The sequence below is a fragment of the Psammomys obesus genome, unplaced genomic scaffold, assembly GCF_907164565.1.
Source record: "Psammomys obesus unplaced genomic scaffold, mPsaObe1.curated_primary_1811, whole genome shotgun sequence".
Taxonomy (NCBI): Eukaryota; Metazoa; Chordata; class Mammalia; order Rodentia; family Muridae; genus Psammomys; species Psammomys obesus.
The window spans coordinates 4,495,275-4,513,526 of NW_026596460.1; the positions used below are offsets into that span (position 1 = coordinate 4,495,275).

An 18,252-nucleotide genomic window follows, 5' to 3' on the forward strand; every position below is an offset into this window, starting at 1 on the left:
GGTGAATCTCAAGTTTGACGAACTATCCATGTCCGTTCTATAGTCACAGGCGTGGGTGAAGCAGCATCCATGAGGCCATCCCATTGCCATTGTTACTCAGTTGCTCATTTCCAAGGAAGGCTGCTTACTTGCAACTACCAAGGAAGAAGCAATTACTTTTCTTTCTTACATATTGATGAGATAGAGATGTTGCTAAGTTATCTTATGGAGTGAGGATTAATGAAGTAAGTGATTTTTTTTTCTAGATACAGAGACTACTATGGGCCAGAAAGAATTGAAAGTCAGTCTTTCAGGATTATCTCTTCATTAAACTTTGAATACTGGTTAATCATCTGGTTCATGCACTGTGTGAACCCAGCACTGTAGAAGTACAAAATCTGACAGACTGATGATAGCAAGGTTATAAAGATGTTGTTGTAAAAATGTTCCTCTGAGATAGAAGAGTTAAATAAAAATTAGATATTAAACACAACAATTTACTAAACAGAAGACTTTAATAATCACTGGGGATCTCATCCTTCTCCCATTTTGCTACACACCACTGACACCTCAGTTTCCTCCCCTTCCCCAAATTCATCCAATAGGCTCCAGAAAATATAACGTGCTTGCTTACTTATTGACTACATTCTAAGTACCTGGGTATATCTTTAAAGTTATATGAGAGATAAGTATTAGACATAAAATTAATATGCATTTGGCTTTATAGTCCAATGCGATAAACAAATCTTCATAAACTTAACATGTATATTTATAATGCTGACAGGAATTAAATGGAACCTTCATAAGACAACCCATATTTGTTAATTTTAATGACATGGAACATCATCCTGTAACATATTCTACCATAATTCCTGTTAAGTAGAAAAATTATTTCACATATTTCATCTAAATCCATGATATGGAAATTACTCACAATTTGTAAGATCATGTGTATTTAACATTCATAGAAATAGAGACAATCTATTTTTCATCATGATATAGAAATAAAGAGTGGCCATAACAGATAAGGAGTGAAGCAAAGACAAGCTGCTTCAAGCTGTCTTGGAGGAACTTATGAAAAGAAGACTTCAAATAATTATTGTAGTAAAATTATACAACCTCCTTGATTTACACATTAACATCCAAGGATATCAGAAAGGGAAGCAGCTGGAGACTGGCACAGGGTCCTATTCCTGAAAAATTCTGGGGTAACTGTAGAACACTCATGCTTGTTCCTGCTTGAAATGCATCAGAAGCCTCAAGAAAGAAGATTTTATTGTGAGGGCTCAGTCTAGTTGGCTGCTCTTGAGTCTCCCAAGAGGGGGAGGACCATGAGACATCACTCATGCCTACCTCTGTGGGAAGCAGAGACAAAGAACTTTTTTTTTTTTAATGCTTTTCTCATGACCAACAGAACAAGCAATTAAGAATCCCAGAAAAAAAGTGTATAATTGAAACAACTACTATCAGAATCCCTGAATACTGATTGACATTATTCTATGTCATAATCCCCATTGCAATGTCTCATTCTAGGCTGTTTTTGGAGAACTTGTCAAGAAGTAGAACCAGTTCCTCTGTCCTATCTGTCCCTCTCCTATCAGGTCTAATCAGGACTGGCTGCATCCTCTTCCTCTGTGACCTGGCAAAGAAGGAGAAGAGGAAGGGAGTGTAAGACTGTGAGGAAGTGAGGGAGGGGACTACAGCCGGGATACAAAGTGAGTAAATTGTAATAAAGAAAGAAAAAAAAAAAAGAGAGAGAAAAGATAAGTAGAACCAGTGAGTGAACTCTTGGAATCTACTCTGAAGCTCAGCCTCTCCTGGATGAAGTCTGGATCCCTGGGCCTGTAGTAGAAATGAGAAGTTAGGACCTTAAAAACCGTGTCACACTCCAAGCTGTAGACACACTGTGGGAGCTGCATAGGAAGGCAGAGAGAGGATTGGCGAGTGCAAGGAAAGGCCAAGGTATCCCTGAATGGCCTTTTGGGACCTTTCTTTCTTTTTTTTTTCTTTATTTTTATTTTTTTAAATTAAATTTAATTTTATTAATTATACTTTATTCACTTTGTATCCCCCCATAAGCTCCTCCCTCCTCCCTTCCCAGTCCCACCCTCCTTCCCCCTTCTTTTTTTAATTTTTATTAATTACACTTTATTCACTTTGTATTCCTCATAAGCCCCTCCCTCCTCCCCTCCCGGTTCCACCCTCCCTCCCCCTTCTTCAAACATGCCCTTCCCCAAGTCCACTAATAGAGGAGGTCCTCTTCTCCTTTCTTTTGATCTTAGTCTATCAGATCACATCAGGAGTGGCTGCATTGTCATCATCTGTGTCCTGGTAAGGCTGCTCCCCCTTCAGGGGGATCCAGACATACCACTCCTAGGCATATATCCAATAGAGGCTCAAGTACACAATAAGGACATTTGCTCAACCATGTTTGTAGCAGCTTTATTTGTAATAGCCAGAAGCTGGAAACAGCCCAGATGCCCCTCAACTGAAGAATGGATGCAGAAATTGTGGTGTATCTACACAATGGAATATTACTCAGCAATGAAAAATAAGGAAATCATGAAATTTGCAGGTAAATGGTGGGACCTGGAAAGGATCATCCTGAGTGAGCTGTCCCAGAAGCAGAAAGACACACATGGTATATATTCACTCACATAAACATATAACATAGGATAAACCTACTAAAATCTGTGCTTCTAAAGAAACTAATCAAGAGAGAGGACCCTGACTAAAACGCTCAATCCCCATCCTGAAAGGCAAAGAGGATGGACATCAGAAGAAGAAGAAAACAGGAAACAACCTAGGAACCTGCCACAGAGGGCCTCTGAAAGGCTCTGTCCTGCAGACTATCAAAGCAGACGCTGAGACTTATGGGCAACCTTTGGGCAGAGTGCAGGGAATTTTATGAAAGAAGTGGGAAATAGTAAGAGCTGGAGAGGACAGGAACAACACAAGGAGAGCAACAGAACCAGAAAATTTGAACACAGGGAACTTCCCAGAGACTCAGTCCAACCGAGGACTATTCATGGAGATAACCTAGAACCCCTGCACAGATGTAGCCCATGACAGTTCAGTGTCCAAGTGGGTTCCATAGTAATGGGAAGAGGGACTGTCTCTGACATAGTCTGATTGGTCTGCTCTTTGGGACCTTTCTTAAGGCAATACCTTCTAGGGTACAAATCAACAACACAGGCCATTGAATAGAAGTACAGTCACAGCCAGGCATGGTGGCACATGCCTTTGATCCCTGCATGTGGAAGGTAGAGGCAGCAGGATCTCTGAGTTCAAGGCCAACCTGGTCTATAGTGAGTTCCAGGACAGCCAAACCTACACAGTGATTCAGAGACTCCTTGGGAATACTGGAGTCTCTTCAAGGTGGCTTCCCTTATGAGTTACTATCCAAGCTCATTCTTACTTTTATTTAGATTTTTTTTATTAGACTTTGAAGACAGGTAGAGAGAGAAAGAGAGAGCAAGCAAGCATTGAAGGCATTCAAAAATTTATAAATCAGTGAATTTATTCCATTTTAATCCTGGTTGTTTGGAGTTAGAAATAAACCTAAGAGAGAATTTTTGTGTTTCCCACATTTGCTGGACGTGTTCACATTGGCTAAGAGTATGTATTTGTGATAAGGGTTTCTCTGTGTAGCTATGGCTGTCCTGGAATTCACTTTGTAGACCAGGCTGGTCTTGAGCTCAGAGATCTACCTGACTCTGCCTCCTGAAGGTGGGAATTAAAGGTGTGCCACACCACTGCCCAGTTGAAAATAATACCATTTTAAAAGGAAGTCAAAAGTGCTGTTTCTTTTATGAAACACATTGTGTGTAGGATACACTCTGTATAACTTTCATCTCCTTTTGTATCCATATGAACGACAATTAATAGAAATAAAACTCTGAAAATTATAAATTTTAGGGTACTTAAAAATTGTAAATCAGTGCAGCAGTTTCTCAGAAAGCTGGGAATAGATCTACTTCTAGATTCAGCTATACCACTCTTGGGGATATACTAAAAATTTTTCATTATACAACAGGGACACGTGTACAGCCATATTAATTGCTGTAAAATAATAGCCAGGAATTGGAAACAACCTAGATGTCCCTTGACAGACAAATGGATAAAAAAATGTGGTACATTTACACAGTGGAATATTTATTTGCTGTTTAAAAAAGTGGAATGATGAAATTCACAGGTCAACAGACGGAACTAGAAAAATCAGTTTTCCTGAATAAGGTAACACAGACCCATAGAGAAAAATGTTACAGGAATATATTTGTTTATATGTGGATATTAGCTGTTCCATGTGTATATGTAGCAATAAAATGAATTGCCATAAATTGCAATAAAATGACATTCTTCTACACTCATAGATCAGTGCCTTGCTCAGCAATCATCAGAGAAGCTTCATCCTGCATTAGATACAGAGACCCACAGGCAGACATTATGCAGAAAGCAAAAGACACTGAAATACTATGCCCTCAAAGACAACCTTCAAATCTCTCCCATCAAGGTTCAGGGAACACTTTGAAAGAGGAGGTGGAAAAGAATACAAGACCGAGAGGAAATGGAGGACAGCAAGAGCTCAGGGCCCTCTAAACACACAGGACAGATGCACTTAAGAACTCACAGAGTCAGAGGCAGCATGCCCAGGACCTGAAAGGGTCTGCACCAGATGGGGGCCTAGAGTTGAAAGGAGAAGCTTCTAATCCAGAAGCTTTCTCCCACTGACAAACATTTGCAAATAAATATTTAGTTTTCTCCAAGGGAGATTCACTGGGGAAAACAAACTGCTCCTAAAGGCAAGCTACAAGCCCAGCCTTAGACGACCAACATAAAATAAACCCAACATCATATCTGGAAGTTTCATGTCTAAAAATATCATGTCAGTGCTATTCCTTTTTAAATTTTATCTTTTTTATTTTTTTCTCCTTTTTTCACCTTCGAGGTTTTGTTTGTTTGTTTGAGACAGGGTTTCTTTGTGTAGCGTTGGCCGTGTTGGAATCACTCTGTAGACCAGGCTATCCTCAAACTCATAGACTTACATACCTCTGCTGGGATTAAAGGCATGGGCCACCACCCCTTCTGGTTTTGTAGCTTTCAGTTTTGTATTTTAATGGGATTTTTGAGTATGTGAATGAGTGGTCCTCTGTGACAATATCTGCTTTGGGGGGCTTTTTTTCTTCTGTTTGTTTTGTTCCAATCTGATGTGTTAGTTTGTGTTTTGTCTTATTATATTATATTTTATTACCATCTCTTAGAAGCCTATTTATTTCTGTTTTGTTTTGAGACAGGGTTTCTCAGTGTAGCTTTGACTGTCCTGAAGCTAACTCTGTAGACTAGACTGGCTTCAAACTCTGTCTCCCAAGTGCTGGGATCAAAGGTGTGTACCCCCCATCTCTCAGGCACCTGTTTGTTTTCTAAAGAAAGACAGAAAGGGCGTGGATCCAGATTGGAGGGGAGGTGGAGTAGAACTGGAAGGAGAGAGAGGGAAATCTATAGTCAGAATATGGTATATGAAAAGAAATCTATTTCAATAAAATAAAAAGAAAAAACCCTCATTATATATGCATCAGTTACAAGAAGGTTATTTTTTTAAAGAAGGAAATTTATTAAGGGAAAGAGGGAAGAGAGAAAGGAAGTGTAGGAGAGAAGGGGAACCCCAAAAAGAGAGAGGAGAGAAACTGAAGGGGGGGAGGGAGAGAGAGAAGGAGAGAGAGAGAAAAGAAAGTTATTTTAGATATAAGACAAAATATCATTGGAAGCAAAGCAAGGCAAATTAAAAAATTACAATTCTAATTTCAAGAAATGCACAACTTCAAATTCTTCCAGTACATAGCAAGTAGTTACAAGTCGTATACTCATTGTAGAACGATGCAATCCCTCTTGCCCAACTCTCTTTGAACTGTTGGCCCCTAGCCAAGTGCCAATGTGCTGTGTGACTTTTCCTGAGGGGACATGAACAGTGTTGCTTCACACAGCATAAGGCACTGATGACAGACCAAACAAATGACTATGTCTAAGTCTACTTTAGAGAACCAATGAGTTATTGTTGTTGCTGATGTGAATGAAGGTGAGGGTTATGCACAGGAGCATGGGTTTATTCAAATGTAGCTGCATCCCCAAAAGCCCACATCAGCATGGGTGGAAACTCATGTTGTTTCCCAAGCTCTCTGGACAATTTTCTGGGAGCCCGAGTAATTGGAATGTATCAACAGCAATCCTTTTTACCCAGGATGTCTTAGGAGAGGTCTTGTATTCAAATCTTCTGAATGTCAGGAACTTCCTGAGACTTGTGAGTTTTATGCACTTTCCATGTTTTTTCAGTTTCGTTTACTTTCTGAACCTCCCTATAGAAGGGAACATTTATTTTTTTAATTATTTTTATTTTTATTAATTACAGTTTATTCACTTTGTATCCCCTCTGTACCTCCCTCCCTTCACCCCTCCCAATCCTACCCTCCCTTTTCCCCACCCATGTCTTTCTCCCAGTCCACTGAAAAGGGAGGTCCTCATCCCCTTCCCTCTGACCCTAGTCTAACAGGTCTCATCAGGACTGGCTGCACTGTCTTCTTCTGTGGCCTGTTAAGGCTGCTCCTCCCTCAGGGGGAGTGATCAAAGAGCAGGCCAATCAGTTCATGTCAGAGACAGTCCATATCCCCATTACTATGGAGGCCACTTGGATACTGAATTGCCATAGGCTACCTCTGTGCAGGGGTTCCAGGCCATCTCCATGAGTGGTCCTTGGCTGGAGTACCAGTTTCAGAAAAAAACCCCATGTGCCCAAACTTTTAGGATCTGTAACTGTCCTTATGGAGCTTCTGTCCTCTCCAGGTCTTACTATCTTCCACTTCTTTTTATAAGATTCCCTGCACTCTGCTCAAAGTTTGGCTATGAGTCTCAACATCTGCTTAGATACCCAATAGGGTAGGGCCTTTCAGAGGCCCTCTGTGGTAGGCTCCTGTCCTATTCCCTGTTTTCTCCCTCCTCCGATGTCCATCCTCTTTGCCTTTCTGAATGGGGATTGAACAATTTAACCAGAGTCCTCAGAAGAAAACATTTCAACTCTGAGAAAGTAGCTACACACATCTTGATGGTGTTTATTACTGGAAGAGAGGAAAGGTGGCATATAAATATTTGAATGTACAGTTCTAATAGAGCAGGCAATGTTAGTTTAAGTAAAAATATTTATATTACTTGATAACATTCATTATTTGCTTTCTGTGTCCATTTAAATTTTTTTTTGCTATAAGACCTATTTATTATAGGAAGTTTTGAAATTTTTTTAATTTTAATTTCTTATATTAATTAGTTTATTCATTTGTTTATTCATTTATTCATTAGTTTATTCATTATTAATTTGTATCCCAGGTGTAGCCCTCTCCCTCATTTCCTCCACATCCCACCCTCCCTCCCTCATCTCCTCCCATGCCCCTCTCCACATCCACTGAAAAGCTTCAAGTCTCTGAAGAAAGAAATTAAAGAAGATATCAGACGATGGAAAGATCTCCCATGCTAATGGATCAGTAGGATTAACATAGTGAAAATGGCCATTTTGCCAAAATCAATCCACAGATTCAATGTAATTCCCATCAAAATACCAACACAATTCTTTACAGACCTTGAAAGAAAAATTCTCAACTTCATATGGAAAAACAAGAACAATCCGGAATTGCCTAAACGATCCCTTTACAACAACAGATCATCTGAAGGTGTCTCCGTCCCTGATCGCAAGCTATACCTACAGAGCAATAGTAACAAAAATGGCATGGTACTCGCATAGAAACAGAATGGTGGATCAATGGAATTGAAGACCTAGAAATAAACATACACACCTACGGATACTTGATTTTTGACAAAGATGCTAAAACTAAACAGTGGAAAAAAAGATAGCACCTTCAACAAATGGTGCTGGTCTAACTAGATGTCTATATGTAGAAAAATGCAAGTAGATCCACATTTATCACCCTGCACAAAACTAAAGTTCAAGTGGATTAAAGACCTCAACATTAAACCAGACACACTAAACCTGTTAGAAGAAAAAAGTGAGGAAGAGCCTGGAACTCATTGTCACAGGAGACAACTTCCTGAACAGAACACTAACAGCACAGGCTCTAATCAATAAATGGGACCTCATGAAACTGAAAAGCTTCTGTAAAGAAAAGGACACTGTCATCAGAACAAAACTACAACCTACAGACTGGAAAAGAATCTTCCCCAAACCTATATCTGACAGCACTAATATCCAGACTATATAAGGAACTCAAGAAGTTAAAAAGCAACAAATCAAGTGACCCAATTAAAAAATGGGGTAAGGAGCTAAACAGAGAATTCTCTGTAGAGGAATATCGAATGGCAGAGAAACACTTAAAGAAATGCTCAACATCCTTAGTCATCAGGGAAATGCAAACCAAAGCGACACTGAGATTTCACCTTACACCCATCAGAATGGCCAAGATGAAAACCTCAAGTGATAGCACATGCTGGAGAGGATGTGGAGAAAGGGGAACCCTCCTCCACTGCTGGTGGGAATGTAAATTTGTTCCACCACTTTGGAAATGAATCTGGTGCTTTCTCAGACAAGTAGGAACATTCAAAATTTTTATACATAAAATACATCTAAAAGTTCACCTAGTATTTGATTGAGACTAACAATATTCAATAATATAAAATAATAACCTATAATATGAAAACATAAGAGGATGTGACCACTGCTCAAACAAATTCTCATGAAGAGATGTTTTTGAAATATTTTTTGAAAATTTCATTCAATATATTTTGATAATATTTTTTCTTCTCTCTCAACTACTCCCAGACCTTCTCTCACCTATATCTACCCTACTTCATGTTCTTTCTCTCTACCAGGGAGGTTTGTTTGTTTATTTATTTATTTATTTATTTATTTATTTATTTATTTATTTATCTATTTATTTATTTTGCCTATAAAGTTTTTTAATAAAAAATACTCATTACAGTTTTCCAAAAACAACTTTCCACTTTAAACGCTATTTTCCCCCAACTGGTTATTCTCATCTCTATTTCAGTATTAGTTTCCCCGTCCCCCTAAAATTCAAGTTTTTAAGCCTTCACTATCAAGACCTAGTGACAGCACCCAGCATTTCCAAACGGAACCTGACATTATACTCTATGAAGTTTAGACACCAATAGGCACATTTAAAGTTAAATTTAATTTCTGATAGGGCATTGCACATCTCAGCAGGAATACAGCGGTGCATCTGTAAGAGTGATGAACACCCAGGTACTGGTCCAGAGGAACTTCCTGGCACTAGTATGCACGACTCCTTGGGTCTCAGGCAAGCACACTCAGGCTGGCACTTCTGATGGCTTCCAAGTGAAGACTTTCAATCTGCAGCATGTGTGAAGCGCCCATCTTCCAGAGCTACCTTATTTTCAAGAATTAAAGATAAAAATGTTTTGATTAAAATTAACACAACTATCAGTTGCCAAGTCCCTTCATCTACAAGAAGTATAGCTGATGACTGTTAGCAGCATGAAATGCTGTGTCCATGTGTATCATGGTGTCACCAGGGAGGTTCATAAAGGGGCCTCTTCTCACTCATAAGACATTGGGACTATATCTTCAGGACAACTCGAGAGAAGTGTTCTGGGTGGAGAAAGGTGGTACAGTTCTTCACAGGGTATCCTGCATGATTCTGGACTTTTATTTCAAAGGGAAGATGTTTGTTTGAAATGTATAGACTATCAGGGAATAAAGGAGGCAGAGTTTATGATTGGATTTATTTGTTTCAGCTGTTAGTGTTGCTTTAACTGAGACACAGGACAAAGATGGCCTCTTCTATTAATGCTGAATATAGACAAAGTTGTTGATATGAGGTGCCTAGCCTAGCCTTCTTACCTTTACTGGGAGTCAAGTTTTTACCTAGGGGTTCAGGCAGAAGAAATGTGAGCAACATCTTTTTTTTTTAAATTTTTTATTTAACTTTTATTAATTACACTTTATTCATTTTGTATCCCCCCATAAGCTCCTCCCTCCTCCCCTCCAGGTCCCACCCTCCCCCCCCTTTCTGCATGCATGCCCCTCCCCAAGTCCACTGATAGGGGAGGTCCTCCTCTCCTTCTTTCTGATCTTAGTCTATCAGTTCTCATCAGAAGTGGCTGCTTTGTCAGGGTTCTAGGTTATCTCCATGGATAGTCCTTGGTTGGAGTATGAGTCTCTGGGAAGTTCCCTGTGTTCAAATTTTCTTGTTCTGTTGCTCTCCTTGTGGAGTTCCTGTCCTCTCCAGCTTGAGCAACATCTTAAAGCTGAAATGTGGATATGAGATTAGAATCCTGAATTGTAGTTAGTCAGTATGCAGCATAAGTCTCACAATGGGGACTTAGGATTGTCCCAAGAAGTGGAGCTATCCTTTGGGACTGAGCATTCAACTCATGCAATCATACACTCCCAGTGGATAGTGTCAGAATTAAGTCAGACAACATCCTTTTGGCGCTCACTGGAGAACAGATTGCTTAGTTTCTGGGCATCCCCTTAACTTCCTGTGCTTTAGTATGAAGTACTGAGCATATTTACATAAAAATAGAAAAAAATTAACCTTGATTTTCTTTTTTGTTTGATAGGCTCTCAGCATCTAGCTCTCAGACTGTTCTGAGGTCCAAATAGATTGTACTCATAAGTGTTCTTCTGATGCAATGCCAGTACACAGAGACCACAGACAAAACAAACAACTCCCCTATGAAAATGAAACAACCATATAAAACAGAGAAAATGGTAAAGTAAACTGAGCTGTTGTTACCAGTGCTCACAGGGAAGCAAGAAAACAAGGCTTCTGCAGTCTTGTTGCACAGCTCAGCTGTCAAACCCTGTGAGAACACATGCAAACTCTCATTTTCCTCCCACTTTTCCTAATAACAATAGCACATCAAGTGTAAATAGTCTACAGTAGAAATAGTCAAGGTATGTTCTCTGGATCAGCCCATCAGCAGCACAGAAGAGATCATTAAATATTTGAGTGTCTGTCCATCCCATTTAGATGTACCAAATCTGAATCTATATTTTTGTCAGGTGATCTGAAGGCACAAAACGTCAGGCAATTAAAAATGTTAGATTGTAGTCCCTAACAGAGAACAAGGAACAGTCTTACAGGTCAGCACCGGAGCATCAAGTCTACATGTTAGCAATACCTTGGGGACCAAAGGCACATAGTTCAGGAATTGACTTCATCTAGAGACTCCATTATATCATTTTGAGATATGGAAACTAATAATCTCATCATTATTCATGGTATTTCACAGTACAGGGCCTTGCTATTGGGGACACTTCATTTGAAATATCCATAACTCCTGCCTTCCACATGACTAATAGCAATACACATAGTGATTTGTAATAAGTAATAACCTTAAAATACCTAGCTACTTTTCAAATAGTTTTGCAATTTCTTTACAGCCATTCTGGCAGATGTGACTAATCAGTAATGTGAACTTCATAAGAAATGTTTCAAGGGCTGAATAAATCTAGAATGGGATGTGACTAATGGATAGGAAGATGACTAAGTACTGCCATGCTTGGGCTAGATAGAGGCCACTGATCTTTCAGGTGGTATTTGTTCTGTAAAAACCACCTGGACAATCATACTTCTGAATATAAAAATTAAGTCTGAATTCCTTTGTCTTGATGGAGGGCTGCTTTCAAAAAAACTCTATAAGACATTCACCTCATTCCACTCAGCTGTGAGGTATGGTAAGAAATGACACCATCTCTCTTCTCTTCCACTGTGTTCTGTGTCACTGTATAGCTCACTGCAACTGTCCTCTGGTAATGCCTCCTTGTTCTGAGAGTAAGTCTTTCTTAACATGCCCAGTTTACTTCACATTTCAGTGAAGAGGAGAGGGAAGGGGAAGGGAAGGAAAGAATGAGGGAGAGAGAGAGGAGAGAGAGAGGGAGAAGGAGAAGGAGAAAGAGAAGGAGAAGGAGAAGGAGAAGGAGAAGGAGGGGAGTGGAGAGAGAGAGAGAGAGAGAGAGAGAGAGAGAGAGAGAGAATGAACCAAGATATCCTGATTTCTGGTCATAGCTGGCCTAAATCTCCATGCTTGATGAGAATCATCTGTAGCCTGCACACCTTTGTGTTCCAGGTTTTTCTAGTGGTTCGGTGACTACCAGAGTCATTAGGCAGAACCATCCAGCCCCTTGTGCCTGACTTCTTGTCACCAGACTTGGGAGCTCAGGTAAGCTCACCATGAAAAGTGTTCTGCTGTGAAGAACATGCTTTACTGACAATTTCCTAGCTTTGTATATCTAGCCTTCTATATTTGGAAGCACTGATACTGAAACACTGATAGATGTATGTGGTTAAGTAGAGAGGGACTGGAAGTCAGACTATCTAAGGAAGAGCCCAATATGTGCTACTGTGTGGAATGTATCCACTCAAGAACGACGATGATTTTATCTTTCTCATGGGTTTTCCATATTTTTTAAATAATTTAAATTTATTACAATTTATTCACTTTGTATCCCAGTTATAGCCCCCTCCCTCATCTCCTCCCAAACCCACCTTCCCTTCCTCCCTCTTCTCCTTCCATGCTCTTCTTCCAGTCCAGTGATAGGGAAGGTCCTTCTCCCTTTCCATCTGACCCTAGCCTATCAGGTATCATCAGAGCTGGCTGCATTGTCTTCCTCTGTGGCCTGGTAAGGCTGCTGCCCCCTTAGTGGGAGATGATCAAAGAGCCATCCACTGAGTTCATGTCAGAGACAGCCCCTGTTCCCCTTAGAAGGAACCCATTTAGAGACTGAGTGCCATGGGCTATATATGTGCAGGGGCTCTAGGTTATCTCCATGCATGGTCCTTGGTTGGAGTATCAGTCTCAGAAAAGACTCCTGGGCCCAGACATTTTGGTTCTGTTGCTCTCTTTGTGGAGCTCCTGTGTCCCCCCAAGGTCTTCTACCATTTGCTTGCAAATTTCATGATTTCCTTGTTTTTAATTGCTGAATAATATTCCATTGTGTAAATGTACCACAGTTTCTGTATCCATTCCTCCATGGAGGGCCATTTGGGTTTTGTCCAGAATCTGGCTACTATGAATAAAGCTGCTGTGAACATGGTTGAGGAAATGTCCTTGTTGTATACTTGAGCATTCTTTGGATATATGCCTAGGAGTAGTATAGCTGGATCTTGAGGTAGCACTATTCCTAATTGTCTGAGAAAGTGATTGATTTCCAAAGTGGTTGTACAAGTTAACATTCCCAGCAGCAATGGAGAAGGGTTTCTCTTTCTCCACATCCTCTGCCTCATGTGTTGTCACTTGAGTTTTTGAACTTAGCCATTCTGATGGGTGAAAGGTGAAATCTCAGGGTCGTTTTGATGTCGCTGATGACTAAGGATGTTGAGCATTTCTTTAAGTGTTTCTCTGCCATTAGATATTTCTTTATTTAGAATTCTCTGTTTAGCTCTGTACCCCATTTTAAATTGGATAATTTGGTTTATTGATGTTTAATTGCTTGAGTTCTTTTTATATTCTGGAGATTAGCCCTCTGTCAGATGTAGGGCTGAAGATCTTTTCCCAGTATGTAGGTTGACATTTTGTTTTATTGACCATGTCTTTTGCTTTGCATAAGCTTTTCAGTTTCTGGAGGTAGCATTAGTTGTTGTTGATTTTAGTGCCTGAGCAGTTGGTGTTTTGTCCAGGAACATTGTCTTCTGTGCCAATGAGGTCAAGGATCTTCCCCACTTTTTCTTCTAACAGGTTTAGTGTGTCTGGTTTTATGTTGAGGTCTTGGAGCCACTAGGACTTTAGCTTTGTGCAGGGTGATAAGAATGGATTTATTTGCAATTTTCCACATGTGGACATCCACTAAGACCAGCACCATTTGTTGAAGATGCTGTCTTTTTTTTTTTTTTTCCTCCATTGTATGATTTTGGCATCATGGGTTTTTCTGAAATGATGAAATGATCTATGTAAAGTTCTGTCAATGTATTGTATTTGCCACATGGTTTGTCTCCATTTATACACCTTTATTATAAGTGGATGAAGTATTAATTAAAACAGAAAAAGAACAACACACATTTGTTGAATACGCGAGACATTTGCCATTGTGATGACGTTGGGAAAGACTCTGGAAATGACAGTCCATTCCATTTCAGGGCAGGAGAGAAATAAAGTTTAGGAAGTTCCTTGCGAATACACTTGAATTCTGGGGGGCTGATAGCTAGTCTCCAGGCATTGGTTAGCTAGGTCAAATCAGCAAAGCTCCGCCTACTTCTATACAGCAGAGCTAGCTAGATCCTGGCACTTATCGTAACACTTACTGTACTGTGAGAGATGCCATAGTAGGAGGTGACAGACATCTAGACCAACAGAGGTAGAAATGTTGATGGAGAGATGCTGAAAAACCACAGATAAAGTTTGTACATATGTATAAATCATAGTTCATCATCTACGAATCCTTAAGCCACCCAAAATGTTTAATCTTCACTTTCAGCTTATTCGAAGAGACAATGACATGCTTACTCCTTTATTAGCTACCGATGAACCATGGAGTACCAAACCTACAAACAATGTTGAAGCTCTTTAAGTAACTGTGGTTTTGAAGAAACCTCCAAGCAATTCTTGGAGAAGTGCGACTATTAGAGACTGGGAGAGTTTTACACAGAGCTTTGGGGATTACAGCCTTTGGATGTAGCTTGTTTTAGTCTTAATTTTATGATAAACCCAATTTGTGATGTGATGTAATTAGAATTTTGGTAGAATGTATTCAAATTTTAGGATCCAAAAACTGAATTCAAGTATTATTTAGTTTCATAGATAATAAAGTTAGCAAAAAGAAAAACAATTGTTTGCTAAAACCTCATTTCATAGAAAGACTAAGGATGCACCACATGTAGTATTTTTCCTAAGGATTGAGAGAAAGGGTGTGGCTTATGCTATTAGACACAGATAAAAAGACAAAAGTGAACATTCCTAGGTGTAGGAAGTAATGGGGGATCAAGATTAGAGGAAACTACCAAGATTTGTGGTCAAAACATCACACCAACCAGGAATGACTTTCTTTGCACAGTGCCTTTCTGAGAGCACCCTTGACCTCAGCGTTCCTCAGGAAGTAGATCAGGGGGTTCAGCATGGGGTTGAAAAAGGTTGTAAAAAAGGAAAAGGATCTTTTGCTGCTCCTCAAGGTGCTGGGACTTGGGGGCCATGTACATGACGATGGTGCTGCCAAAGAAGAGCCCAACCACACAAAGGTGGGAGGAGCAGGTGGAGAAGGCCTTTCTGTGGCCCTCCCCTGACTGGATCCTCAGGATGGCCACCAGGATGCATGTGTAGGAGATCAGAACCAAGCATAGTGGTCCCACTAAGGCGGCAAAGATGATAACTTGGTTGAGTGTTGTGTCAGCACAGGCCAGCCTGAGGACAGACAGGATTTCACAGAAGAAGTGGTTGATTTCATGAGGCCCACTGAAGGGCAGCCTCAGGATGAGAACTAAATGGACCAGAGCCAGGAGAAAGCTAAATATCCAGGAAACAGCAGCCAGGAGGGCACACACTCTCCCTTCATGATGACAGTGTAGTGTAGGGGGTGAAAGATGACTTCATAGAGATCACAGGATATCACCACAAGCAGGAAACATTCTATGGTATCAAATGTCAAAAATAGATAAGTCTGCATTATGCAGCCAGCAAACAAAATGGTCTTGACTGCATGCAAGAGGTGGACTAATGTCTGGGGCACTGTATTGCAAGCACAGGCGATGTCAACGATGGCCAGATTGGAGAGGAAGAAGTATATAGGAGTGTGAAGCCTGAGCTCCAGGAAGATTAATTCAAGGATAAATCCATTCCCCAACAGTGTAAATGTGTAGCAGAGAGAGAGAACAGTGGGAAAAGCACTAAATGAATTCTAGGGCCAAGACAGAATCCCAGCAGAATAAAGTTTGTGATCATTGTCTGATTTTCTTCCATTCTCCATCTGTGAAGGAGAGATAGAACTACTAGAAGATGCATACTAGGAGATACAAATATATTAAAACATCAGTTTCACTTTTTTATTTCATCATATTTTTTGGTGTGGAATACTCTTAAAATATACCCTTAGAAACCTATTTAATCCATTCCTCCACTGAGGGGCATCTGGGCTGTTTCCAGCTTCTAGCTAATACAAACAAGACTGCTGCAAACATGGTTGAGCAAATGTCCTTATTGTGTACTTGAGAATCTTTTGGATATATGCCTAGGAGTGGTAAGGCTGGATCTTGAGGAATTACTATTCCTAGTTGTCTGAGAAAGCGCCAGATTGCTTTCCAGAGTGGCTGTACAAGTTTACATCCCCACTAGCAGTGAAGGAAGGTTCCCCTTTCTCCACAACCTCTCCAGCATGTGTTGCCCATCAGTGGAGGAAGGGATGCACAAGTTGTGGTATATCTACACAATGGAATATTACTCAGCAATAAAACACAAGGAAATCATGAAATTTGCAGGTAAATGGTGGGATCTGGAAAAGATCATCCTGAGTGAGCTATCCCAGAAGCAGAAAGTTGCACACGGTATATACTCACTCATATAGACATAAAGTATAGGATAAACCTACTAAAATCTGTACACCTAAAGAAACTAATCAAGAGGGAGGACTTTTGCTAAAATGCTCAATCCCTATCTAGGAAGGCAAAGAGGATGGACATCAGAAGAAGGAGAAAAGAGGGAAAAAGTCAGGAGCCTGACACAGAGGACCTCTGAAAAGATCTGCCCTGCAGACTATCAATGTAGATGCTGAGACTTATGGGCAACCTTTGGGCTGAGTGCAGGGAATTTTAGGAAAGAAATGAGAAACAGTAAGATCTGGAGAGGACAGGAACTCCACAAGGAGAGCAACAGAACCAAAAATCTGAGCACAGGGGTTTTTCCTGAGACTGCTATTCCAACCAAGGACTATTCATGGAGATAACCTAAGACCCCTGCACAGATGTAGCCCATGGCAGTTCAGTATCCAAGTGGGTTCCATTGTAATAGGAGCAGGAACTGTCTCTGACATGAACTGATTGGCCTGCTCTTTAATTACCTCCCTCTGAGGGGGAAGCAGCATTACCAGGCCACAGAAGAAGACATTGCAGCCACTCCTGATGAGGCCTCATTGACTAGGATCAGAAGGAAGGAAAAGAAGTCCTCCCCTATCAGTGGACTTGGGGAGGGGCATGCATGCAGAGGGTGGAAGAAGGGAGGGATTGGGATGGGAGGAGGGAGAGAACCACAGGGGGGATACAAAGTGAATAAAGTGTAATTAATAAAGAAAAAAAAGAAAAGAAAAAAAGAAACCTATTTAAGTAAATTAATTAATTAAATATTAGTTACCAAACAATTTTAAAATTGTCCATGTGCTTACATTTTAATGTTGGCACCCATTTTTCAGAAGGGAAATATGTCAGCAGCAGCAGACCTGGAACCATTGGCAATGATGTAATAAAGGACTACCAAATGCATACCTACAAAAAGTATCACAAAACAGAGTGTTTAGAGTTTCATGTGTGTCACTTTGTTACTGAGTTACTAGATCATAGAAAGAACAGTGGTGCTTTTAGAAGAATAATGTCAGAAAAATAGAGAATGTAGATTACTTTGGAGAAAATCAGACTGTTGTTTCAAATTTTTAAACAAACAGTTTTTTACCAATACTAAAATCATCACTGGAGTATGAAGGCTGTTTTTGAAGGGTAAGAATAATTGGGCACCTTATGAAGTACAAGATAAAGTTTAACACATGCATAGAACTTGTGATGTTATGAGGAAGAAGTAGGTAGTAGAAATAACATCTAATTATAGTTCTATATTTCTATATTTTCATTTTCCTAAAGCATAGATTACACATATGTAAAAAGTGCGCCTAAATTCTGTATTGTTTTGATAAATAAAGAAGGGCTTTGCCCTGTCATTTTATTGATGAGTCTATTGAATGGCATCTTATGTATCAAGCACTATGAGAATACAATGCAGGGCAGGCTGTTGGAATCAGGATTGTGAAGACTTTATTGTAAAAATGTCTTCAGAAAAAAAGAGATTACATAAAGGTTTAAATATCAAAACCCTCTAACTAGAAAATTTAGGTTTTTTGACATTTCATCCTTCTCTCTTTGGCAAATGATCACAGACACCTCTGTCCTTTTCATACCCACCCCAAAATGCATCCTCCAGGCTACAAAAATCTAACATGGGCTTTTTCTCAATACATTCTAGTTGTCTGAATGCATTCGTAAAGCCATGTTCAAAAAGAGGTATGCTTAAGACAGAGGCTTGACAGTTATTTGGTCTTATATT

General features: G+C 39.9%; 1 pseudogene; it reads right to left on the minus strand.

Annotated features, from left to right (window-relative positions):
* Positions 1-14,977: 14,977 nt before the first annotated feature.
* LOC129669957 (olfactory receptor 2A1/2A42-like) lies at positions 14,978-15,909 on the minus strand (annotated as a pseudogene).
* Positions 15,910-18,252: the final 2,343 nt, after the last annotated feature.